We start from the raw sequence: 27,176 nt of genomic DNA on the forward strand, positions 1-27,176 counted from the left end.
TTCAGTCTGTGTGATCCCTTTGAAGTACACTGGGAAATAACCCATGGAGGAAGAAACTAATCCCTACTACCTTCCATAGGGTTGTTTTGTTGGGATGCTGAGCAGGCAAGCTAAAGTTATGACATAATTATAATGTTGGTCTTAGTGAGTTTTTTCTGCAGGTGGAAAATTGTCAGGTTTTTTAGGTAGGCCTATGTCAGGGTCATACAGGGAGCTCAAAACTCAAACTGAGGGCCAAATAAGTGTTTGTTATATTATAAGATGACCTGCCTTCAGGTCAGTGGAGTGGGAGTTGATCAGGAAGACAGTGTCTGTGGGCTGCCAGGAGGTGCGTGCTGCTCATAAAGAACCGTTTTGTTTTTCCTCCCATCACGGTTGCAGCACCCTATTGGGGAATTCATTAGCGGCTGACATCATCTCACTCAGTACTGAGTGAAAGAAAGAATATCTTTCTGTCTCAACCCTCCCCTCCCTCCCTCCCTCCCTCGCTCTTTCATTTCTCTTTTTCTCTCTTGTTCTGTCGCTCTCTCTCGCTGCCTCCTTATCTAGCTCTGGAGCGCTGTTCTCGCTCCTTTTGCGCGCCATTTACGCAAAAGATAAACGCTCTAATGTGCGCTTCTGCAGTCGAGCTCCAAGCTGTTCGGAAGCTCAAAACACGAGTGTTTTGACTTCAGAAGGATCAAGACTGAGGTTGAATTCATGTCCGCATGGAAATCAGGAAGTAGGAGGACCCGACTGTGAAGGCAGCGGCAGCACTCAGGCAGGCATTCGCTGGATGAATGGGAGTTTGTCTGCTGCTTGGAAGCGGATGGGGAGAGGCTCTTGCGTGCCCACGACCGGGATCCGTCAGCGAGAGAACGACACAGGCTTTGCAGCTGAACGCACAGCGACAGCAGGCTTATACCTCGTGAATTTCTGCCCAATGTTAATGTGATCTGCCTCCGTCACTGTCTTTACAGAGGAAACTGGCCGTGCGCTTTGTTGGATTGGTTTGCTCCGTCGGACCTAGCCCCTCTCTGCGCACCGACACATAAACCCTCCCGGATCCTGTTTGTGACCTCTCACGGATATTTCGGCAGGAGAATATATGTGAGAAAAATCAGTGTCCCGAGCAAGAAAAGAGAAGTGGCTCAGGGGATTTTTCCTCGTCGCCCCAGTGCTGTTGCAGAAGCTCTCCCTGACTAGACACATGTTTCCCTTTGTCCAAAAGGCGCAGTAGCTTTGTGAACGGCTTTGGGATTTTTTTTTCCTTGGAAAGGCTTCTTCTCTCCCCGCATGGCTGTTCTCAATTTAAACGGAGTAGACTTCGCCGCCCCTTGTGTGGATTATATTATTTGAAAAGCAGAATGTGAAACGAGGCCATATTTATCAGACCGAGAAAGTAATAACCTGACTTATTGCTTTCCCCCCCTAACCTTTCCACATCAAAGGTATGCACGCTGACTCTGAGCTGCTTATAATTTAAGATTTATTTATCACTGTGTTTTATAATAGTAACATTTTCATGCCACCTTATTCTCCAGTTTTCATTGTTTACATTTTGCCAACTAATGTAGGCGTCGATCTGCACTGTTTTCAGATTATTTTGATTTTGTCACAACAATACTTGGCTTCTCCTGCAGCCATAATAACAGGCATACATCGGGATAAAAACGTGTGTGAATAAAACAAAGCTGTGACTGGGCGCAGATTTTTAGATATTCCTGTCAATAAGGTTATACGGTCACCAGAAAACATAAACTTGCTATTAAAGTGCAAAGCCTTTGCATCCCATGGTTCAGAATTTAGCCTTATATAAATTCGAGGTGAATGGATGCACAAAGCGACTAATCAGAAATTCATTTTATTCAGAGAAACCTGTCAGTCTGGCTCCCATGTGCAGCTACACGGGTGGTGTCCGGTTTCTTTCCTGTCCTAGCAACCTGTAGTTACTTTGTAATATAATAATATTTCCCCTAAATGTTGTTGTCGAAATATAATTTATCTTTGACTTGGTGTTTTCACATATATAAGCTTTTTATGATCGAATTCAGGTTTTCCTATCCCTGCACGTTTGATGCTGTGGTGCTCTGAGTGGAAAGGGTTTGTTGGATCACGGAGCAACAGTGCCATCAAGTGGCCTCAATGTGCCGACTGATATCTAGTACTGGTTCTGATAATGATGCTGTTGAGGTACCCGAATAATTCTGGCTATAATTGGATATGATAGGGTGCACAGACTGTTCTGTCCTAAAGGGGTTTAAATGTGATATAACATTTTATTTTAGTAAATTTGAGAGCAACACTCAGGTACAGGTTGCCTGAGGTATATCAAAACCACATCTTAAAAACCTTACTGGGTGAAATCAGGTTTAAGGTTTACTTTAAAACAGCAAGTGACTTATGCTTAATTATTTACCATAAGCTGATAATGTTTCCTCAGCCAACAGCTACTGCTCTGAAATGTTTTCCACAATTGTTAGCTACTATAGGTGTGTGTTTGGACACTGGAGAGAGACAATAATACATTCAGGTCCGGCAATTTTGTGATATTCTGCTCATTCCATTTTCCTCTTTTCCAGGTCTCCAATGCTGGCTCCGAAAAGTTTTTCAGCACAGCTGCAGTTAAAGGTATAGACATTATTTTTATATATTTTTTCTCCACTTTTGAAATGACGCCAGTATGATGGTGCTGGTGTATTTCCATCCTCCTGGTATTATCACCATGTGGAAATTGGTATGCAATGTCCAAGTGCAGTGATTGGCATTGTTATGAATGGTCTTTTAAAGCAGTACATCACATTCTTACACCTGATCCAGTTTCTCAGAGATGCACCTGTATGATGTGCTGCTCAGTGCAGAGTTATAAAAAAAATCTCACTCTGCCAGTAGTCATCAGATGGAATCATTAAAATATTAACTGTCATGATTCATGTGCTCTTTTTCTATTTTGTAATATGTGACATGGAATGGTGTGGAACCAATGTAACGTTTTTGTTACAAATGTGCTGAAATGTCCTAGAACTTGTACTGCAGTCAGAGGAGGAGGATGTACTAATGCTGCGGGGAATGAAGTGAAGACAGAAAAGGCATCTGTCTGTGGCCTCAGTGTGCCAGCACCACATGTGACCTCATTATCAAGTCACTAATTTGCTGTTAAAAGCAGGTCCATTTTATCTGGCTCAGGGATAATAATGGAGGTTCCCGGGATGAATGGACATTCCTCTGTAATGGTGAGGAGTTACCATGCAGGGCTGGAGGGAAGCTTGGAAAAGAGGGTTATGACCCCTTCAGGGCTGTGTCAGAAACAGGGCCGACTGCTGATGATAGGTCCTCCTCTCCTCCTTGTTTTTCAGCACTTTCCTCTGCACAGACCTCCAAACATATTTCCCACATTCTAGCCTTTGATTCCCTCCAGAGCTTGATTTGCAGCGTGCGTGGTGGTGGTGGTGGTGGGGGCAAGCTTGACAGGGAGGTTTCCTTTTGAACGTGCTTCTCTGTGAACTTATTTGATTCCCTTGAAAGGATTAAGGCCCCTTTTGTGTGGCCTAAATCAACACAAGGTCGCCCTCTTTCACCCTCTGTGAAAAGACCTGACTGGGGAAACAGTACACTAAATGCGCTTTCTCTCGTCTGCATGATAGTCCACTCGCTTGGCCCCTATTTCCATCTAAATATCCCCTCTTTTCTTCCCTTTTACCATCTCCATCCCCTCCTCCTTTCCTGCCATATGCTAATGCCTGCCGCTATTGCAAAAGACGTGTAAAAGAATCCAGGTGCAGGGAGCGCATGGACTACTGGTATTTTTCTGGAGGGTGGTGTTGAGATTAAAAGAGTCGGGTGGGTTTTTGTTGAAGGGGATTACCGGCACTCAAACGCAACCAAACATCAGAACAAACAATAGCTCCCACAAAAATTGCTAAAAAGGCTCGCTTGTGGGACAGTGAGTGTCATTATTTGCCTAAAGGCAGGTGCAGAAAGTCTCCATTTGTTTGACGGTTGGTGTATTTTCTTGTTGGTACACACAAAATGCTTATTGGGGTTTAGAGTTCAGCATAGGACTGAGAAGGTCATGACAGCCCCCAGTAAAGCAGCTGGTATTTTATTTCAGTTTACGCCATGAAGAACCAGTTACAGCTGAAGCTGTGTTGATGCGGCAGAGAAGGTTGCACAGCAAGTCAATGTTTTGCAAATGCTCAGACAGTCATCTTAAGAACACAACTTGATTTACATTTAGTAAAAGATCTGGTAAAGATATAAACATTCCAAATATCAAATGTAAAAATTGTTTTTGATGATGAAATAAGAATTGAATTGGCACACAGCAGCAGAAATACACATAATGACATCACATTTATAAGACAGAATGTTTATGTTTATTATTCAAAAGTTTTTTCCAGACAAAGAGCCATTAGAAGAAGAAGCTTTATTTTATTGTCACTGTAACACGTACAATGAAATTTGGTTTGGAGCCGAGGGCCCTGTGCCGCTGCGTGCATACGCGCCGCCATCACAGGCAACTTAGGGGGTTCAGTGGGGTTCAGCCCAAGGACACTTCGACATGTGGACTGCAGGCACCGAGATTCGAAGCTGCAACCTTCCAGTTGGGAGACGACTGCTCTACACACTGCACCACTGTCGCCTCCCATTATTGTTAGGTTCAGGTTTAGGTTTATTGTCACGTCCATACATGGCATACTGTACATACAGGGTGATTCAATACAGTTTCTTATGGACTCCAGTGTAACAGGGACAGACATAAGGACTAGTGCAAAATAATAAATGGGGCAACAAATAAAATAATCCCAGAACTAAAACCTGTAAGCTTTTATGATATTGAGGAACATGTGGATAAGCTGTGTTTTACTCATAAACTGTATAGAGGACAGAGATGTCCCGATGACGAAGTGGAGACGCTGCTGTAGGTTCTTGGTGAGTGCTGTCACATGTGAGGTCCAGGAGAGCTCCTCTGTTGTCTGCACTCCCAGGAACTTGTGCTGCTGTACAGCTGTGCCATTGATGGTCAGCAGTGTGTGGTCAGCTTGTGTCTTCCTCAAGTTTATGATAACCTCCTTCATTTTCCCTATATTTAGAGAGAATATTGGTCTTGCACCATGCTGCTGTTAGGTCCACCTCTTATCTAGAAGATGTTACTGATCTCACATCACAGGGTTTCGTCTGGTTGTGCTGCTCTGTGAGGATCATGTTGTTAGTGCATCTGGAAAGGAACCATTATTGTCACAAGTCTGTTACAGTCCTTAATGGCATAAATGCCCTTTCACAAGCACCATGTTTCATTGCTGGTGGCAAAGTGGCCAGTTATGCATTCGTCATCAGGAACTGCTTCTTTAAACATAATCCAATCAGTGCCTTTGAAGCAACAATATTCCAATCAATGCTTCTACCTGCAATCAGCCTACAATAACAGGAGCAGCCAACAGAATGGCTGCGAATTCACAATCATAAACTCCATTTGCAGAGAACAGTGGGGTTATCCTTTAGCCCAGCCCACATACCTCACAAATGCCATATTTTCAGTCCTCTCCTACCATTGGTGCTCTAACCTGAGCTACAACACTGGGGCTTGTGAAGCATCACTTACCTAGACTCTGCAATTTGTATGAAGGCACTAGAACCTAATAGTTTGTAGTCACTCTACCAATCTACCTGAAAATCCTGGATGTTGTAGCTGAGTCTTGTAGCTTAAAAGGTGTTCTTTTTAACAGGTCCACAAGAGGCTGCCGTGGCTATAAGTTATAATAGTGACTGATTGGAGAAAAGGTATGGCATAGTTAATATACATTAAAACCACAGAGCGATGAGAAGATATTTATTTAATTCAGCTGTCATGTTTCTCTGTAGCAAGACTGTAAATCAGCCCAGGGCACCCTCAGATCTCTTTGAAGACTTAGCACTGATCTTTTAATTTCACAGCTTTCTCACCTACTCAGTACTTACAGTGTATTTTTCATGCTCTCTGAAAAACCATAGTGCTTTTTGTTTGTTTGTTTCACCTCAGGCCTACACTGCATTTTAAATAGAAAATCCAACTGATAAAGATGCAGCTTTTGTGTTTTCAGATGTTGATGTGTTTTCTTCCTCCGTCGCCTTGGGGGCATCAGTGTCAAGTGTGCATAGTTGTTTCATGCGAAGCCTGAAGGCACCGTCCCTCTTCTGCTCTCCTCTCTGTTTTCCTCCCTCCATCCTGCTCACTCTAGGTTCAATTTGCCCAAGAATCGATTACATTAACTAAGAGTCATTAAATGTTAGCTCTAAATACTGCAGGTGTCAATGCATCTGCAGGTGTCAGCTAGCTAACCCAATTCATTTTGTCTGCAGGAGAGTAAGCAGCAGTAAAAAGCTGAGGCATAGTCTACTGGCCACCAGTGAAATAAACAACTTTTCCAAAGTTTAAGCTGCTTTCAAGGTGTTGTGGGGTGGAAACTGTGAGTGCTTTCAAGAAAGTGGACTGAATTGTTGTGTTTCATACAGATAATTATGGCTAACCAGCACAGTACGTCACCACGGTGGCCTGCAGACAGAGGGACATTCCCATCCTTCATAATTCTGTCAATCCACAAGCCCACCTGTAAGACTCAGCCAACTGTGCATTTTTGTTAAGCAGCAAGATTAAGATAATACTTTAAAAGCTCCACAGTGCCATTTGTCAAAAGTAGAGCTACAAATATTCTCATCAGTGAATCGTTGGTTCTGGTATGTGTCTCTATATATGTATTACTTATTTTTGTAAAAACACAAAAGTAATGATACAATAATTGGTATTACAGTCCTAAAGCATTTTTAATTGCCTTCGCCACCAATGTCACATTTACACACAATTAGAAATTACTTTTTCATGTGATTTTCAGTTTAAGAGTGTACCAAACCAGATTTTTTTTCTGGCAGATATATTGGAGAAGCTATTCCCAAGTGAGACATCTCCTGCAGCTGTGTCTATGATGTGAGAGCGAGTTCAATGTGAGGGTAAACTGAAGTGCACAGTGTAGTGATTCTCAGTTTCCCCACTCAGCACAATGCTGATTTCACCATGCTTTACTGGAGTTAATGTGAAAATGAAGCGGTGCTACAGCAAGACCCAGGGCTCACACCAGCGTGAAGAGCGCCGCTGGTGAAGTGTGTCGAGCTTGAGTGCATCTGTCACCAGGGGAGAGAATAATGTGCGATGTGGAAGGTGTAATTTGTATTGCTGATGGCATTGTATAAAAAAATAGTGGAAAGAGAAAAGTGGAGGTGAACTTTTGTGGCAGATATCAGAGCTGAAGAGCTCCCTGGATTGTCATAGAGAGCTCTGCTGGCAGCAGAATTGCCTGTGAGCATATTACTGCTGTGTGGGTGGGAACTGAGGGCTTGTTTTTCTCTATCTGCCTCATTCTCTCATGGTTTGCTGAGAGAAGGACTGGTTATAGAGCTATGTATACTTCCAGGCTGTGGGCCGGCACCTGCTGTAATCTCATGTGATACAGAGAACAACAATCATGTCACAAATCACCAAGGCAGCTCTCTAACTCATCCACTGGACTGGAAAGAGAAGGTTGGCCTTTCACAGCACCAGTTTTGGCTTACTGCCTCGGGCTCCCTGCACTGTCCGTGTACTGACCTCTGCTGTCTGTGTGGGTTTGTGAGTCAAGAAATCAGGGCTGCCTGTGAAACTTGACCTGATGTGAGGTGCAAAGATGACCTGACTATCATTGGCCTTCTGTGTGTTCTGAGGAATAGCGGCAGTCAAGGATGGTCTCATTTTCCCTGCCAGGGGCTGAGATGTCACAGAGAGGTTGCTGCCCCCTCCCTCCTTACAAACCTGCAGGAATAAAGCATTGTTGTTGTTTTTGACTCAGACACAAGCTTAATACAAATCAAAACTCTTTTGATATTTAATAAGCGTGCATGTTTTGAGAAATAAGACAGGGATCTGAAGGATTTAACTCTGAATTATATATCACTAAAGTAGATTCCAGCCAATTCCCCAGTGGCCTCTGCTTCTGTTAGTTATTTGTCCCCTGCTAGGAGCATTTAATGTAACTCTAAGGGGTAAAGGAAGCTCAATATCCTGTGCTGCACAGGGGGGGCCTCCCCAAGCACCTTTCTCCATGGCAGCGAGAGAGAGAGAGAGGTCGTATTTCATGACCATGAAAGGGGCCGCTCTAGCCATGCCTCATCTGCTGACACAGCCAAACAAGGGTTAACAAATCAAAAGTAACACTGGCTGATTTATGTCTTTGCTGTTGGAAACAATGGCCCAGGCTCCATGTGTACATCCCATTTATAATGTCTGCAACATTTTAAATGTTTGTATTGCTCACAGCTCATTAGTCCTATCTCAGCTGGAAGTGATTGTTATTCCAGACTTTGTAGTTTAGTTATAAAAGATAAAGGACCACAACTTTCTATTGTTTAGTTATTTTCTACAAATTCCACACAGAGACTAAAACCACTCATGAATTTAGTGTATTCACCATAATGCTGGTTAGTCTAGGCCCTGTTTTATCTTAATTGTATGTGCCCACACCACTGCAATGGATGACATGTTTGTTCCTCAAAAAATACATGGGCTGTCTTTTCAGAAACGAGCTCCAAACTATAAAAATCTCTATTTTGTAATGTCTGAAAATCACCAGCCTTTTCTTTTAAATAATTTCAGCTATATATGATTAGGTTTTGTACCTTTAATGTGTGCACATTTTTCTATTCTCTACAAATCAACAAAACTTTAGGAAAAAATTTGCAAAATGTTTGGTTTTCTGAATGCAAAGTGTCAACTTAGAAGAATAACATGAATAATGAAAGTTTGTAACAAGGAAGGTGTACAAACAGATGGCTGTGGTGTGATAAGAGAAAAAAACATGACACAAAGACACAAATTATGATTAAAAATATTGATAGGATACACAGTGGTCTGTCATAATGCATGCAATCAGGGGTAATTATGAAGATTTAGAAGAAAACTCAGGTGAGATCATAGGTCTAGTTGGTACCCACTTGGTAGACGTTTGTTGATTGAGGATTGATGTTTTAAGTAGATGCTGTGAATGGGTCTGTTGGTGCTGAAGAAACACACATACACACAGCAGTGTGGGCCAGACTCCTTCCATCCCCCCAGCAATACAAAGAGGTCATTCAGAGGTTGTTGCCTAAATCCCGAGGTTAGAAACTATGTAAATCCATCCATCTTAATGCACTTATTTTCAGCACCAGGAGAGCTGGAGGGAGACTGTGTAAACACTCCTACATCCGACATGCCACACTAAACCCAAAGAGCCTGGAAACCATCAGGCCAAAATTAAAGGTCTACATCTCAAACACAAACATTTAAATGGGCTGCACTCCAGAGATCAAAGTGAAAGGCCTTAGTTTTCCTGCTGGCCCCCCGGTGTTTGCCACACTCACATATGTGATGGTTTACCAGCCAGTCAGGGTTGAATGCTGAACAGCTATATGCTGTACATGTCTGTTCCACTGAGGTAACACTTTGTGGCATATTTTGTGCTGATCTAGGTAAAGTAGAAGGATTTATGGAAGTGTACTGTGTTTATTCTGAAGTCTGGTTTGGTTGTAAAGACAATATTGAGGACCATAAAGTGAGAGAAACAAGATTCCTTTCTCTTAGCTGGTTAGCTTCTCTTCTAAATCCTACTACGTTTATATGAAGGGAAAGCTGCATTTCCTGTCTTGAAAAACAAATCTTTTTAGCAAGCAACTTCCTTTTTTGGGTGTTTTGTTGTCACTGTGTCGCTGACATCTGTTGACGGTGGAGATGCCACAGATGAGTGAAAGTGATTGGGCAGGTGGAGGTGTTGAAAGCACCAGTCTATCTCTTCCCAGGAGAGGTCCTCCCCCATCACCATCACAAGCATCCACTGATCCAATGTGACATCAGCCACTCTGCTGCCAACTGTGCAGCATTACCAGGGTCAAAGTACAACACACACACACATACACCACTTATCGAGACCCATCCATTCCCAGTGCACTGTTGGTGTGCTCAGACCAATTATGCCTGTGTCAGTCTTAGGTCCCTACGGCAGAGGTAACATTGCCAAAGAGTTTCCTCTTTGGCAGACAGCCTTAATGAGGCCTCATGGTGGCTTAGAGGTGTATGTGCATATGAGTGTCTGAGCGCATGTGTGAATATATGTGTGCATGCATAACAGCAGGAGGGCTGCTCTGGAATGGTCCACCCCTGTATCATGATCTACACTGTGTATGTGTGTTTTTTTCCCTTCTCAAGGTCTTCCCCCATCCATTTAAATTCTTGAAATGGTAAAACTGAAATGCTGCCACACTACAGCAAATGCAGCAATAAAATAAAAATATATAAGAATATAATAGGAGAATGTTTGCTGCATGGGAGCAGCATGTGCAGCAGTCAACAGTCAATGTGCAAACTGAGAATGTAAACAGTACAGGTCGACAGTACATGATGTATTTCCTGGTAATAAACTCCTCAGCTGTTTAGGAGTCTGATGGCAGAGGGAAAGAAATTTCACACTTCTTAACCTCCGGCCAGAGGGTAGGGAGGCGAACAGTCTGTGCTTGGGGTGGGTGGGGTCCTTGAGGATGGAGGTAGCTTTCCTACGTACCCTGCGGTGGTAAATGCTCTGCAGAGAGGGCAGTGGAGTCCTGGTGATCTTCTCCACAGTCTTTACCACTCTCTGCAGGCGCTTGCGGTCCATAGCAGTAGTGCTGCCATACCAGACAGTTATAGGCAGCTACCTCCTTATACCCTCAGATGTTACTGTACTGAGAAATTTTTACAAACCAGTATACTCTGGCTCTTTGAGGAAGTGTTACATTTTGTCTGAAATAACCAATAAAAGCCATGACACTGGCCACTTAAGACCATATTTGTTTTGCACAATATTTAGTTGACATAAGATGTTATTAAGGATAGGAAATTTAAAGGATAGTGTATATTATGTAATAAGTCAGCAGCTGGATATTTTGTATAAAATATTTTCTGATACAACCTTCTAAAATTCATTTTAGCAGTTCAGTGTTGGTATACTGTCAACTGTGTGAGTTGTTGTGTAATGTAAAACACTCATAACGTTTGTTTGCCTATATGTGCAGCTTTAACCATTACCACTTAAAAGCGTAAATCCACTAAAATCATAAGAACGTCAATAGCATCCAAACTGAGTCAATAAAGAAAGGGAGTATTAAACCCTTTCAGGAATTTTATATAGAAGTTTAAGAAAGGTACAGCACAGCAGCAAGATATAGCATTAAAATCATCAATAATTGTCTGATTGACTTAAAATCTAAATAAATCAACAACAATTGCTATTTCTAAACGTCAATCTAAAATGATTATACTGATTAAAAACATTATCATTGGTTGAGCTCTTGATCTGAATAAAAGTCAAAGGTGTTCTCACTGAATCCTGTTCTCAGCTGGATCAAGGTGGGGTGGATTGTGGCATTCTGTTGAAAATCTTCATTTCAGGGTAAATCATCTTCTAGGCAAGAATTAATTGTAAATCCCTGTTTTAGGCAAAAATTCATTGTAACTCCTTTTTAGTCAAAAATTAATTGTAAAACCCTTTTTTAGGCAAAAATTCATTATAAATCCTCTTTCAGGAAAAAATTCATTGTCCTTGCTGTATGAAGCTTTGACATAGTTCAGTGTCCCACGCCGACATCCTGCTTTCAGTAGCAGCTCTATTGGTGGTTTTATCTATTCCTCCCCCACAGGCCGATAGCCTGCAGGACTGCCTCTTTGCAGTCTCTCGGTCTTCAGACAATCAACCGGACAGAGCCTCCGGCTGCAACTGTGAGAGAATACTCTTGTTCCTCTTTTTTGCCAGGGTTTTTAAAGGATTCTCATCAGTAGATCTCGTCCTTCCATCCAACCAGATGCCGCAGTTTGCAGTTAATACCCTATTTGGCGTGCAAAGTCGTGTTCTTCAGAACTATTGCATATCTTTTACTGTCAAAGCTCAAGCCTGCTGCCCGTAACTGGCCTCCACCCCACTGTGATTCAGCTTCAGATTCTGCTTCTCTTTTCTCAGAAAACTAAATCATCCTTATATCTGATAAAAATACAGGAAACTCACTTCTGATTGAAATACAAAAAATTCCATCATTGCTTTTAACTAAACAATCAGAATTACACACTGATTTTACACAAAACTATCAGTGCCTTAAAATTAAAACATGCATCTCTATATTTTGAACACAATACTTGACTAAACATTGATTATCATTGATTAGCCATTGATTAAACAGTAATTATCAACCAAATCCTTACTTTTAGGCTTGAAACTATCATTTTTACTTTCTTAATAAACTCAAGTGTCTCCTTCTTTGTCACACACACACACACACACACACACACACTCCCTGCACTTCCTCTTTTTGTATGGATGTCTTACTTCCCCTTTGTCTATGATCTTTCACTCTTTGACTTAGATTTTATATGTGGAATCACTTTCAGAATCATTTCTTATTTTATTCTTACACATTCAACTAATGGTTATTTCAAACACGCACAGAAATCGTCTTATGATTATCTTCACTTTCTAAATATCTTAACTATTTGCGTTATGCATTCTGCCATAGCATTTTAATAACAATTCTCTCTCTCCCAGCTCCTCTTGCTGTTTCCTGTAAACATTCTTGCTGTTCTTGTGGGAATTCTAACTGAAAAGAGACAATTTGTTCAATAGTCTCCTGCAGCTTTTCTTGTAAGGTTATTTCTGATGCCAGATCATCAGAGGCCAGTTCTGTTGTTATGGCCTGTGTTTCCTGGGCTTTTTACTGGTTCTCTCCGGGACCCGTATTTACAGCTTCACTGAAATGATAAAACCAGAGAGCCTCTTCCTAAAAATGAGAGAATAGTTTGTGAACGTGCACAACTCCTGCTGCTGGTGTTGTGTTGAAAGTGGACAGCACAACTAACCGTGACGGCATTAATTAATTTGAATTTCTCCTCCATAGATAGGTAAACAGCGGTATATGTACGAATGAAAAGAGATGTGTAACACACTAAACAAATTGGGTAATTGAGAAACCCCATATTTTAACTGGCATAATGCAGACATAGTAACTTCACCAGCCTTACAACAATTCTCTACAGAAACAATGCATTAACAGACATGCAGTGTGTTTTTTTTTTATTTATTTATTTTATTTTTAAACTTACCACTATGTCCCACTGAGTCGTGGAAACTTCAAGGTCGGTAAATCTAACCAGTGATCGCTACATTTTCCCCCACAGATCCCTCGCATTACAGGTGATCAGGTAGCGTAGCACCAACAATAACATCCTGGATAATTAGAATCCTCTCACCAAACAGCAACACATCACATGCAGCAGGTACACAGGCCTCAAGCTGTCAAAGTAAACATGTACTGTGCTCTGGGGCAATTCAGCATTGATGAGCTGATCAGTCATCACCGCAGGGCCAGCTGCTTGTAGGTTAGTCCCAATCAGGTAAAACGAGTCCCTGTACAGGAACATTCCCAGACATGCAATAGCCTCAGGCCCCGTATTTTCCTCCGCATCTTTTGGTCACAGTGCAGTTAGTAGGTAAAATACTGTATATTCACCAAACCATGTGCAGTTGAAATGGCACCGGTGGATGTCAGGCAAGCTCACATGAGCGCACACAGCCAGGAGAATATGACCATTCAAGGAAATCTGTAAACTGTTGTGTAAGAGTTTGCATAATTGGTAAAAAAGAAAAAGAGTTTGTGAGACTTGTATAAACCAAGCTGCTTCTGCATAAAAGTATTAGAACATATGTACACCTCATTTTTTGAGCTTTCAGTCACGTTTAAGATGATAATTCATTAATGTAACATTGATAAATCAGAAAACAAGGAAAAGCATGCCCTGGGCTCTTTAAGGTACAGGTATATTTGTTGCTCATAGTGAAATGTTAATTTCTAAGTCTAGACTAGAGCGTTCATCTATGGACCCAATCTGTACTTTTACATCAGTGTGGAGAGGTTATGAACACATCAAAGAATCCCTAAACAGATTACAATTAAAACCAGGAAACTTATTTCAATTACAGGTAAGGTTAAGGAAGTGTGGAAGCTAACAATAAAACAGTAAAATGTAATTGGTGTAGGAACCCAGGAAAGAGAAGCCCAGAGTCAGAGTTTAGCAATCACACCAGTCTTAGTGCCATCTTACAGCTGTGATGCTTTTAAAAGAGGAAAGTTGTTAGGTAAAGGTGTCCTTATGTTTGCTGAAGTGCCAGACAAAGGTCAGTGTATGGAAGTGAAAGTGTAAACACAACCTTTTAAAGGAGACAAAAAGCTGAGTGAGAGCATGAGGGCTCTGATCAGGACTGATGAAAGCAAAGCTGTAATTGCTCCCACAAGAGAAGAGGTTATCTTTTCCCCTTCCCGCTCTCTCTGATTCTCATAAATATGCAGGACAGAAATAAAGCCCTGATGAGCCGCAGGGCAGATTAGAGAGTACTACAGAGCAGGATCCCAGTTTGTTAGCAGCAGTCCACTGATCCCTTGCATGTGTCTTTGCTATGCACACACATTGCCTGGATTTAATTTATCTTAAACTGCATTTCATTAAATTTCTACAGGCTACTGCCTGTAGAGGGTCAGGTAAAAGGAGTGCTGTTAAGCTGCGATGGGGCTGTCAGACCTTTAGTGCAATATTGCCCCCTGGTGTTGGTTGTGATCTCAAGATGGATTGTAATTTTTGAGCAGAGTGACTGGAGAGGACATGGTTAATGTGCGGTGGGTGATATGCACATGTGTAAAGTTATATATGTATCCTGGAAAGCAAACCTTAAAGCATGTGGATTTGATCTAAATAAAATCTAATGAACTGCCTGATGTTCCATTTTAACACCATCTTTTGCTTCATTGTCTCTGGCTTGTGGCCATTGTTCTTAGAAGCCTGGCCAAACAAATCAGTATCATTGAACTGTCACCATCTGTTACAGATTAAGCTATTCCAAGAGGGAGCTATTTTATTTTGTGTGTCCAGTATCCCCTATTTATTCCACGTGTCATGTTTTACTGTAAATACTGTCATGCAAAAACCCAAATTCCTGAAGAGATTGCTTTTTCAGGCTTCTAAAGCCAAGAGCAAATGGGCCATTGCGCCGGTACAAGCTGCACGTCTGGTTTAGCTCTTAACATGCTGAGACAGGACCTCTGCTGTTCCATTTAGAGGAAAAGCTGGGAAGCCATGTTTGGGATCCTTTTCCCCGTACCCCACGCTCAGTCAGTGTGCACTGTAGTGTTGTATATGATTCCCCTGGCCATGCCTGACACTAGCAAGCTTGTCTGAGCTCATGTCTTCACTGACATGAGCCGTACACAGAGGCTGCTTTGTTCCCCTAAAGTAACCCAAGCTCAGGGCAGCCACTGCCCAAAGGGGGATATCAAGTTGTTCTCCACACTAATACCACAATCCTAGCTTAAGCTCTGAGGCTTGACAAGGGAGCAGCGAGGCATCTGATTGCTTGGACAGTGGTGTAGTTCAAATAAATAGCTCAGTGGTGGCGTAAAGGTTAGACTAGCGAGCTTATGACCGATCCCCAGACCGGCAAGTTGGGCTGAGCAGGTGACAAAGCAGCACCCTCATTAACACTTGGTATCCTTGAGCAATGCGCTTAACCCCAACTGCCCAGAGTGTGGCTGGACTGGGCAGCTTCCAGGTGTGAATGCGATCAGGGTGTTCCTGCAAAAAAAGAGATGGTCTCTCAGTGGACCCTTAAAAAAAAAACAACAACCAGCCTCCCCTACACCAACCCTCCCACGCCATGTACAATCCCACAGCCATAGCTCATCACAGTGAAGCTTGCCAACAGCCCTCAGCTAATTTGGGGTGTTATTTTAAAAAGCATGTTGATGTGGCTGCACATGTAGACACACTTTGGTTCTCTGTGAAAGAGGGCTGTGAGCAAAGGGAAGAGGGTGAGAACTTAGGACTGGATACACCTCCCTGCTGGCCCTTTTGTGAGTGTTTGTTAGGTTTAACGCAACATCAGCAGACCACACAGCATTTCCAGGCTTTGAGGGAAGGAGGAGTGGAAAGATGGCCATTAACTGCTTCGATTCTGTCCTGGGTGTCCCACTAATTCAACTGCAGTGAAACCTGAGCAGGGGGTTAATGAGATAGCACTTGACACACTCGCACACGTGCACATAGACACATTGGCTGCTTCTGTAATGCTGGGGAATATTTAAAAAGAGAAAAGGCTACATGCAAATTGATACATTACCAGATTTTCAGACATTTGGTCCATGCATTATCCCTCTGGCATGGTTTTTCTTATATGTATCATTTTAACACTGTACTGAGTCCAATCCTTGCAGGCACCCTTTAATGTGCAATGTTGCTATGTGTAAAACTACTTGGCTCCATTTAGAAAAGAGTGCAAGAGACCCAGACTGATGACTCTCTGGGGACAGATTTCTCTTTCCAGCCCTCCATGCCTCTCTCCCCAGTGAAATCACAGTGGTGTCAGTGTGTCAGCTTGAGCTGTCACTCTCCTTATTGCTCCAAGCCATTGACTCTCATACTCTGCCTCCTTGCTAAAGAGAGGGAGGGGCAGTGGAAAGAGCAAGTGCAAGAAAGAAAGAAAGAGGGCTTTTTTTCTACTTGACACAATGGATGAGCAGAGTGTCAACACCCCTTGATTCAACTGGAGTATCTTGAAAGAAAGAGCCAAGACTGTCTATCGCCTCAGAGGAGCCAACTGTCCAATTAACTGACACCTCCCTGGGCTGGCCTGTGCAGTCCCCTGGGCTTAGCTGACATGCTGACAGGGCTTCATGGAGGACAGGCTAACACTGAACAGATCCATGCAGCGGTCTTAGAGATGTAGTACATGCACCTCAACTAGGGTGGCAGTGGACCTGTTGACTGGTCGAGTTTTCCATGCATGAGAGAGAGTGAGAATGTAGAAACTGTTTATGAGTGGGTGTGAGATTTCTATGAGCATGGGTCTGTAACTGAAATTTAAGCATGTCTGTGATTTGCAGTTTGTTTCCTTAAAATGCCACAGTGACTGACAAGAAACATGTTGCACTACTATTCGGTATGTTGTGAAATGCAGGAGTTGTGCTGACACACAACCTGAGTTCTCAGTATCAGGAACGACTTTGTTTATCTTTGTTCTGACTTAAATAATTTATCATCCTCATGGAAAAATGCCTAGATGTTGTTTACATGTTTTTCAGCAGATGTACTCACACAACCTTTGCTGTGGGTTATTGTAGTACATGTTGTACAAAGGGGACATTAGGGCAAGACCATTTTCTTACACTGTATCATAACAGGACATGATAGGATTCCTGTCACACACTAGAGAGACACTGACATGTACAGAGCTGTTTCTCTCTCTAGGGAACAACATGCACAAAAAAATGGCCACCTACGGTTTCTCACTCTTCACCAGTAGAGATACCAGGCCACAGGAGAAATCCCATCAGCAGGCCTCTGTACATGTGACATGTTTGAGGTCAAATGGTCTGACTCGCTCCACAGCTGCCTTGTCCCATGGTGTAGTTTTACACCGTTGTCACAATATGTGCTAACCAATTGCTGTAGACTAGATGGGTCCTCATTACATGGTGCTGTTATTTCAGACTCCCAGAGAGAGGGCATGACAGACAAACCTGCAGGGGATCTGTCAGCCATGGTGAACAAGTGTCCCCCTAAGGGCTGCCCTGCTCAGGCCAGTGGCATGAAAAGTCTGGCCCTTTGGCCAGACTTTCTGGTGGTCACCTGTGCCAGCATGCCCATCATCTAGTCCCTGAGCCAGCTCTTCTCCCATTACATTCCCTCCAGCCTGTCCTCACACCCTCAGGGATATATAAAGATTTGTTCTCTATGAGACAGAAATGAGACACTCTGCTGCTGCTACATCCTCATGTGCACATAATGGCATTTTGGGGAGGGTAACAAGGTGGAAGGTGTCCAAACATTGAGGCCTCAGGAGCTGTCTAAGCACCAAGGCAGCAGATTTTCCACATGCTGGTGGAGTGAGAAGTGAGCAGTGAGAGTGAGACACAGAAGCAGTTAAGAGCTATTACAGGAGCATCTGAGCTACTGTGGGTGGAAGAGTGTTGCTGCAGCTCTCGGCTAGTAATTGTCCTCATTGTAACTCAAGAGAGGAGACAGAGCACTTTGCCCCTACCAGACAGAGTATGAATGATGCATGGATGGATACTTGTAAAGGTAGGAGACAAGGCAGAGCATGTTTCTTCTCCTTTCTGCTTCACTCTATCATTCTTTGTATTTCCCTCTTCATTTATTTCTCACACTGTGTCATACTTTAAACATGTCTGTTTGTTCTCTGTGGTCTGGCAGTCACTCTTCTATGACCTTGCATCTGTCAGAAGAGCTCAGAACATTCAGCAGCTTACTAAGCCCAGTTACCCCAGATTGCTATCATTTCACAGAGGATCACAGTCATAGACCGTCTGTTTTAGAAGAGGAGTCATGAGTTTATGTCTCAGTTAACTGCACACACCATATGTACCATGACATCACTGCACATACACACTATATTTACATAGGTAAATATAGAGTGTAGACTCTTGCTTTAGTTTCACAACTCATAATACAAAATTCATAAACCAAATGAGTCAGGTATAAAATATTGATGTTTAAAAAGGCAGCTTAACAACTTTCCCGACACCCACCTGCTTTTGGCCTTTTGCTTAATTACCGCTTGTTAAAGCAGCGGTTTGTGTTACTGTGAGATGATATCAGCATACTGTGAAGTTCTAACTGGAAGACTACACGTCACACTTTCACAGCCAGAATCGTTTGTCCAATCACCTACCACCTCATCATCCTATCATTATTACTGTTTAGCTTCCCATTCCCTTTCCCCAGCCACCCATGGAACCCACTAATAAAACAACTCCAGTCTTAGACCCTCCACAGGGTGGGGGACTGTGTGATCTAACACCTGTCCCCACACTAGAGGGTTCCTGGCATGAGTGAGAGTCTGGGAGGGCCAGCAGGGAAGCATCCATCATTGTCAGGCATCAGCACCTCTAAGCTCCCATCTGGGGCATGTCCAACATGCATGCTTATGCACTGTGAGGTGCTGTGACACTCTGGAGACAAGGTTGGGGTTACTGCTCACAGAGCGGCTAATGCTGTTAAAATCTGGAGAGCTGAAGAAGAGAGGGATAAGGCGCTAACAGACTGAAGATTCTCTGGAGGCTTTGGCTTTGAGATCAGGCAGAAAGCTTCCCCAGGTTACTGATACAGGCTTTCATCACAAGACCAAAGTACATGTCTTAGCTTTTCTACTTAACAGCATCACATTTGTGATCATCTGATTAGCCTGTAGCTTTTAATATAGCAATAAAAAGTCTCTGTAGAGGCACATTGTGGTGTCTCTGCAGAGAAGGAAATTAATCCCTTGTTTAATGCAGACTTGGGTAACATGAACTGTCGCTACTTTGGGCACTAGAGAGGGAGAGGGTGTGTGTGAGCACATCAGGGATTTCTAAACACCTTCCAGTGCCACAGACATGGGAGTGGAGCTCAGATGTCATCCACTAATATGAACTCCAGGGTATTCCACTGAGAAAGACAGACTCTCCTGAGTGTGAGAACAGAAGTAGCACACGTTGTAATCAATGGAGCGCTGTTGTATATTGGACTGCATCACAGTGTGTAGCTGTACCTAAAAAAACTGGTGAGTTTCAAGACACAAACATATGGACAGAAGAAGGAAAGATGTTGTGTTTGGGCATTTGCCTGGTGGGTTGCAAAGCTGGTGGCTTTTATGAGCAAGCAAGGGAATGAGTGAGTGAAAGCAAGCTCTCACAGAAACTAGCTGTCTGCTGTTTATTGTACTCATCTGTGTGGGCAGGAGATCTGTTGAAGATGTCTGCCATTAATGCAACTGCAGGCTTCATTAAGAACAAATAAACAGAGCCTGGTCCCTGGTCGAGGGCTTCTTTGGGGAACATATGCTGTCAGAACCACTGCTGAGGTTAGAACATTGTCAACACTTACTGCTCAATTACTACTCTAATTTTGTTGTCAAACAAAATATATAGATAGGAGGGACATGAGTGTGCAATGCATTTCTTTTTTGCATGGTTTCCAGAATAAGGCCTGAGGCTAAATTGTCTTGTAAAAGATTCTGCATAACTGGGGACTGTGAATATTTTTGAGGGAGACTGTATTTCCCCAGCTTCTGAACACCCAGCCCACAGCACAGGGAGATTGTAATTAATGTTTACTGAGACATACCAATGCAAGATGGAATTTTCAATGAGGACCACACATCCTGGTTCAGCACAGCATGCACTTTTAATTGATTCAACTAGAGCAAAGGAACAGTCTCTTTCTGCCTTTGAGGAGAAGCTGGATGATGATATGCACAGAGGAAAGAAGACAGTGCTTCCTCTCAGTGCTGCCACCAGTGTTTACCTGCTGTGAGTCCAGCTTCACCAGCCCACACACTACTGAAAAATGTCTTTAGACAAAACTATTCTCTTTCCTATGATTCACTGGCATTGTGGTTCTATTGTGTTAGCTGGAGTTTGGCAAAACACTTGCCTCTGGAAGAGCAAAACTCTGAAAGATTTGGGCATGATCATACAGCTGGGTTGGAGAATACCAGGTGGCGATGGAAGAAGTTTATAATGAGTCACCTTAACAACTGAGGTACAGAGCAGTCACATGGCAAAGTCAGGGAGAAGACACTGAAATCACAGTGCTTTGAGAAGAGACTGGTGAACTTTGAGAAGATAGTGAACATGGTAAATGATGCAGTTTCTAAACATCAGCATGTTGGTGAGTCTCGCTGCTAAAAGGTTACAAGAAGAAACCACAATTTTGGAACAACAGTATCTTGGTGGTTATTGTCACTGTCTCCATGTCCACCAGATGACAGGACAGACCTGCAGTTAGCACCCACAGGTTACTGGCCATTGCATCATCTGTTTTCAGTTTATTAAGGTTAAGGTCACAGGCACTGGTGAGTTTGTACATAAATATCTGTTGGGCAATGACCTGAAGTTGGCAGTCATTACTGGGCAAACAACCAACAAGATGGACAAAATGTATCACTCCTTTTAAGCTAGCTTTTCATGTGTTATTGTCTCCCTCTGCCCCATTATGCTCCGCCCAGGCCTTCGCTAGGGGTCACCTATGTTTGCTGTCTCAACTAAAGCAGAAATTAGGAGCTTGCTAACCCGTTAGTCAGCCGTATGTCTTCCAGCAGTTAATACTGGCTTGAGGCTGCCTCAGTGCAAAAGGATTACTGTACCAGAAGTTTCTTCACATACAGTATTTAAAGAAAAAAAAGTTATATACCATAGCTTTAAAGTGAGACTGTGTAAGTGGCAGTGACAGTACGACCACAGGTGGTAACTACAGGACACTGGCACATAAAATTCTGTTGGGATTCGAGTCATCTCATACATCGTCTCGGTGCTAACCAGCAATTGCACTGTGCACCCATATGAAGTCAGTATACAGCTAGCCTTATTACAGTGACTGAAAAGATCTGAGCCCACAGCAGTTGTGCGCTAAAATGTAGTCTCTAGGAGGCAGCTTTACACCGACTGAGTGACAAGCTACAGGCAGTTAATGAGTTACTCAACATGTGAACATGTTCCACTAAAGTTACAATCCACATTATGTGTTGACAAACAGTGGAAAATCCAATTTGGTGGCCACTAGTATGGAGCTTATCTCTGTTGATACAACATCTGGTAGTAATGTACACTGCCCTCATAAATGTTTGGGGGTCACCTAAATGTTTCCAATTTTTATTGACATTCAAGCAGTTTAAGTCCAGTAAATGACCATTAACAAGTCACCAAAAACTAAAAATGGTTGTAAATGTCATAGAGAACAGTTCCTTTTCAGGGATCAATGTCCATCTTTTCTGCAGCAGTGGAAGTAAATGAAGCCTTGAACACTGATGCAAACAATTCCTACAGGTGTCCCAACTTTTGTTGAGGACTAGCAACAACAAATCTGTACGAAGGCAGGACTGTGTTACTACACCCTCTAAGAAATATTTGGAAAAAGGAGATTAACAAACGAAGACAGACCTTTTCAGGGTTTCATCGTATAGCACCTCCAGGTTGAGTGTAAGAAAAGAACAAGATGCTCAGCTTCAAAAGATGAAATGAAAAAAGGGTCCGGACTTTCCAGAGGACAAGTGAAAGTAAAGCAACCTACATGTGCAACACATTAGTGGAAATGTCTGCAGCAGTGCTATCTATCCGACCAGTATTTGATTTTTGTTGTAAAGAATGCCAGAAGTGTGTTCATCTGATGATTTACATTAATAACTGGAAAAATGGAGATGACCCCTATCCTCTGGATGGTAGTGTGTGTCGTCAACACACAGCTAAGCTGCGAATGTTGTCTAAGGTCTGGTAGTCTCAATTTTTGGTTACATATGGATGAGCTAACAAGCCACTTCTTATGTTGTTGATCACAGGTGCTGATGAATAAAAGCTACTGGATAGGTCTGGCAACAACTGCAGTTACTTTTGTGGTAGCATTATGACAAAAACAAACCCGGTCATCCTGGACTTTGAGGTAGTTATTGTAACTTATTATTACGTATGCCTCCACTGAATAAATAAATAAATAATGACATTAATTTACATACTTAGTTTGGCAAACTATTATGCGACTCACTACCGCCACCTACTGTTATGGAATGTTGCCTTTACATCCAAACCTTTGTTCTCGGCAGGAAAAACTGAAACGTGGTTGTACCCAACCATTTTAGAAAAAGTAGGAATTAAGTAAAGTAAAAAAAGTAACGGTGGGTTTACTGAATTACATTTATTGCATGGAAATCTAATTTTAGTTTTATATGAGAAACAATGTAGATTTAAAAGTTACATAGTATTGCTTTAAAGCACATTTTGCTGATAATTATTTCTGATTCAGAATGTTTACTTATAATGGGCTACTTTTTGCAGTAGAGAATCTGAAAACTCTTACCACAGGAAAATAAGGCTCTGTGAGCTGGTCATACACTGGCCTTATCTCACTAGGTCTGTGTCAGGCACAAAGCTCACTGCATTTCACCTCAGCTCAGTGCTGAGTGTGCGAAGTACACACAGTGGCTGTGGATCAGCTGTCAGTCTTGTGGTTGCTGCTATGTGTTAGGTTGTTGGTTTAGTGTGATTGCGACCCCCTGCCTGGATGAGATCCCATAAACAAGAGTGAGGGTTTAGACCGTGTTGAGGTGTTATTTTGAGGACAATGGGACAGAAGGGCTGACAGCAAAAGATGGAGGCCTGGGATGTCGCAGAGGCCCTGATAGCCATCAATTTGTCAGGACATCTCAGGCCCAGGTGTAGGCTGTCGGATCCACCCACAATCACATAAGAGAGAGAGAGAGATTAGGATGACAGGTGCTGACCTGCCAGAGCTTATAAATTATATAAATATAATGTGCTAAATGAATCTCCTTAGGTACTAAACTAATGACCTAGCAACAAATTAAACTACCTAATGTGGTTCATGTCACTTTGACAGGCCTCCTGTCACTCCCTCGGTGGATGTTAGCCCAGTGCAAAGATTGGTTCAAAGATCTGAGCCATTTGTGCCTCACACGGTTGCACCAATCCAAATACCATGCTGATGAAGAGCCATTGAGCAACCCATACACAGGACTGTTAGCCATGCAGACTCAATGAGATATTAGCAACACATTAAAAAGCTGACTATAAATACAGCTGTGTGGCCCTAATGAGCTGTGGTCTGCTGCAGGATAGTAACGACAAGGGTGAACTGACAGATTGTCCAGGAAAGAGGCCTGCATGCCAATGAACTGATCAGTTATGTGATGGTTTATTGCAGTTTTAAGGGGTGGAGTTTATTTTATCCAGATTTGCTATACTGTTTTCATTTTAATGTAATCACATTAGATTCAGTTCAGTCAGATCAAAGTTGGAGCCTGTCTAATGGTTACATGCGGCAGTGTAGCTCTAGCCATGTAGAGAGATACAAATCTGCAGGAGTGATGTATGCAGCTAATACACTGTGAACAGTAGGAGATGGCTCACTCCGGGATAATGAGTTATCCCCTTAAGCCCCATGGCCGGTCCCCTGACATCCAGCCTTCATAATTGGCTTTCCTGTGCACACATACACTCAGCTGACCCCCACAAAGCCCTTCTGTATCCTGTTCACCTCTTAAATCCGGCCTGTAGCTCTTGCCTCCCTGACTAACCCACACACCCACGGGCCTCATTCTCTACTCTTAACACTCCGAGCAGTGCATGCTAGTTAGAAACCACAACATTGCTGAAACGAGGAGAAACAGCAGGGATCCTTATTTTGAGTAACTCAAGAGGGAATTGTGCTTATTTGTTTCTAGGGATGAAGAAGACTGACAAATGAACCCTTGTGGGAGGGAAGCTGGTGTATTCTCCTCTCCTCCTCATCCCCGCTCCACCTGGCCCTGGAGTCTTCATTACGACCACAATAGACACCTTCTTTTTTAGTGTGTTAGCACATTCTCAAAACAAGCCATGGACCTCTGGGACTCAGAGGTGCAGCGGGAGACTTGAGATTTGGGAATTTCTCCTCTCCCATACAGTATGTTGTGGTGGAGTTGTTTGTCAGCAGCAGTCTTTCATGACGAGTAAAATCATTTGTAATTGGAGAAGATTGACAAGGATGAAGAAATGGGAAATGATTTAAGGGCTGCTAGGCTTTCTTGTTCACTGACAAAGATGGTTTGTGTGCAAACTGCCAAAGAAAAAATATAGTTTCTATGTTAGGTTAGGGTCATTATCTGCATTATCAGAGAACTTTGTTCTCCACTTGCTCAATGGCAGCTAACAGCAGCTACTGCAAATACACGTCATCATGGCAAAAGGATGCTCTCCCACAGAGAGCAGGGTCATTAGCTGTTATTGTAGATATTGATTTTGATCATGCATTAGGATTGACCTCCTCTGACCCTTAACTATGATATCATGTGCACCTCACTTAGTATTTTAATCCTAATGGACAGAGGTTCTCATAGAGCCTTATTAGCTTAGCCTGTTCCCAGTGGAGTTGGTCTAGAGGGAGCAGTGAGCCAGTGAGATGGAAGCCCGCTGTGACAGGCTGCAGCTCTGCTGTACAAGCTGCTGTCTCAGCCCAGGGGAACTGGGTCTCATCTACACCTCTTTGGCAGGTAAAGGATTTAGCCAGCTTCACTAAGGGGGAGGAGGCATCCCTGCTCCTTCTCCTAAACCTCCCTGAGGCCTGGGGAGACTTAATTACACCGTCTGTATGCACTGTCATCCCCCATGAGCCTCTCTGCCTCTGAGGCAGCCAAGCTGACTGGTGGTTTTTGAGCACTTTGTTCTGTAGTAGATGGTCCCTGAGGAGAAATACCCAGGATGGAGCTTATTAGCTATTGTTCTGTGTGACTTAAACATTATACAGCAGTTATTACTCATTCTTTGGATTAATTCACACCTTGGACATAATGTAGTCCAACAGGGCCACTAATGGCAGGTAGCTGCTGGTTTTCTGCAATTACTGAAAGTCCATAGAATTAATGTGCACCTTGTCCAACAGCAAGCTAAAGGCGCGGCCGTATTTCATGCTATATGTCAAAGTGAATTAATGAATGTTGTGTTGTTATCCTGCGGTGTCCTTTAATATACACTCTGTCCTCACTCTGGAGCTAGTTAGCACGTGGTGAAGAACAAACACCAGTATTTCCAAAGATAAATATCATTTACTGTACAGTTTTGGGGGGGTGAAGTAACTTCTTTGCAGAAAGTGAAAGAGATGAAAGGCAACAGCAGCCTGACACTGCAAATGCACAAGCCAACCTGCAATTCAGCTACAGTTTGCATTTATATGCTGCCTCATTAACAAATCTGATCAGAATACATTTAATTTGTTGAACAAAATAAAAGAATCCCTAAACAAACCTAGTGTTTGATACTAATGTATAGAGTCAATACAGGAAAAACACATTTCAGTTGTGTAGTCTCTCCCCAGCGACAGAGCTGAATGCTGAGTGAAGAGGCTTAGGAGCTGGTGCATTACCTCAGCTGTACACCCTGGCCAGGCATGTCAGTACAAGGTTGAAGAGGGGGGGGGGTATATGTTAGTTTGTGCAGCACCAAAGTGTCAGCTCAAAGTGCACACCCTAAGCTTGGCAGTAGAGATGGCAGTTAGAAAGACACGAGGCTACAAAAGGCCTTCAGCACACACACATCATCTGTGTTATTAGAGTGTTCATTTACCTGAGGAAAGGGGGGCATTATGCGTATACATGTATACACAAAACAAGCACAGATGTTCAGCTCTTTATGTTTGACAGGCAGCCACGAGCCTTCTAAACTGTATGGCTTTCGCTTTCACCAATATATCATTAAGAATGAATGCTTTTTGATTGTTTTTAACATTTTGCTTATTTGGACTGCCAACTTGGAAACTCACAATTGTCACTGTTACTTGTCACTTGTTTCCCACAGTTCCAGATTTTGGCATCGATGTACTCTCTACCAATGGCAGCCAGGAGCCTCATGGCCCAGGCCTCCTCAAGGTGTCAGGCCTAGAGCGCAGCCAAGAGCGGAGCCAGGAGAGCTGCAGAGACCCACAGCCTCCTGCATCCAGCACCCACAATCAGCCTCTGCCCCCACAACCCCTCCCTCTGCCCCAGCCACAGCTGTCCCTTCCCCAGCCCCTGTCCCCTCGTTGGGCCCAGACTAACGGCCCTGCCCAGGCTCCATCCTCAACCCACCTACCCACACGTTCAGAGGCTCTCCCCAGGCCTCAGACACCCGCACACCCAGCCTTCACCCACATCCACCATCCCCTGCCCTCCCAACTAATCACCCTCACCAACAACACCCAAGTCAGCCAGGGCCCCACGGGCCTCTGTCGCACTGCCACCCCCGGCCTCTTTCTGCCTACAACAGCCTCAGCCTCAACGGTCACAGGTAAAGTTAATTTCTGTCAAACCAAAATATTCACATCTCGCGTGTCCTCTTGTATTCTAATGCAGAAAACTGCATGCGGTGCAGTACAAACAGTTAGTCATTCACACTATTCATGCACACTTGAAAATGCTACTTTCTTTTATCATGGAGAGCTAGAAGCCAAACAGCAGCACTGATTATTAGCAATGGAACAAAAAGGCCACAGACTGCCTGTGATTTATTAGCCACCAACAGTGTCTGTGTACATTCCAGACCCCCATCATTTATACTGACACTATGTGCAG

At 43.1% G+C, this 27,176-nt stretch overlaps 1 long non-coding RNA gene across 1 annotated transcript; it reads left to right on the forward strand.

Moving 5' to 3' along the window:
- Positions 1 to 549: 549 nt before the first annotated feature.
- LOC109967044 (uncharacterized) lies at positions 550 to 26,465 on the forward strand. Its single transcript, XR_002275869.1, has 3 exons — positions 550 to 1,430; positions 2,562 to 2,610; positions 26,425 to 26,465. It is a non-coding gene; the product is annotated as an uncharacterized LOC109967044 (long non-coding RNA).
- Positions 26,466 to 27,176: the final 711 nt, after the last annotated feature.

The sequence above is a fragment of the Monopterus albus genome, unplaced genomic scaffold, assembly GCF_001952655.1.
Source record: "Monopterus albus unplaced genomic scaffold, M_albus_1.0 scaffold124.1, whole genome shotgun sequence".
In the NCBI taxonomy this organism is placed as follows: domain Eukaryota; kingdom Metazoa; phylum Chordata; class Actinopteri; order Synbranchiformes; family Synbranchidae; genus Monopterus; species Monopterus albus.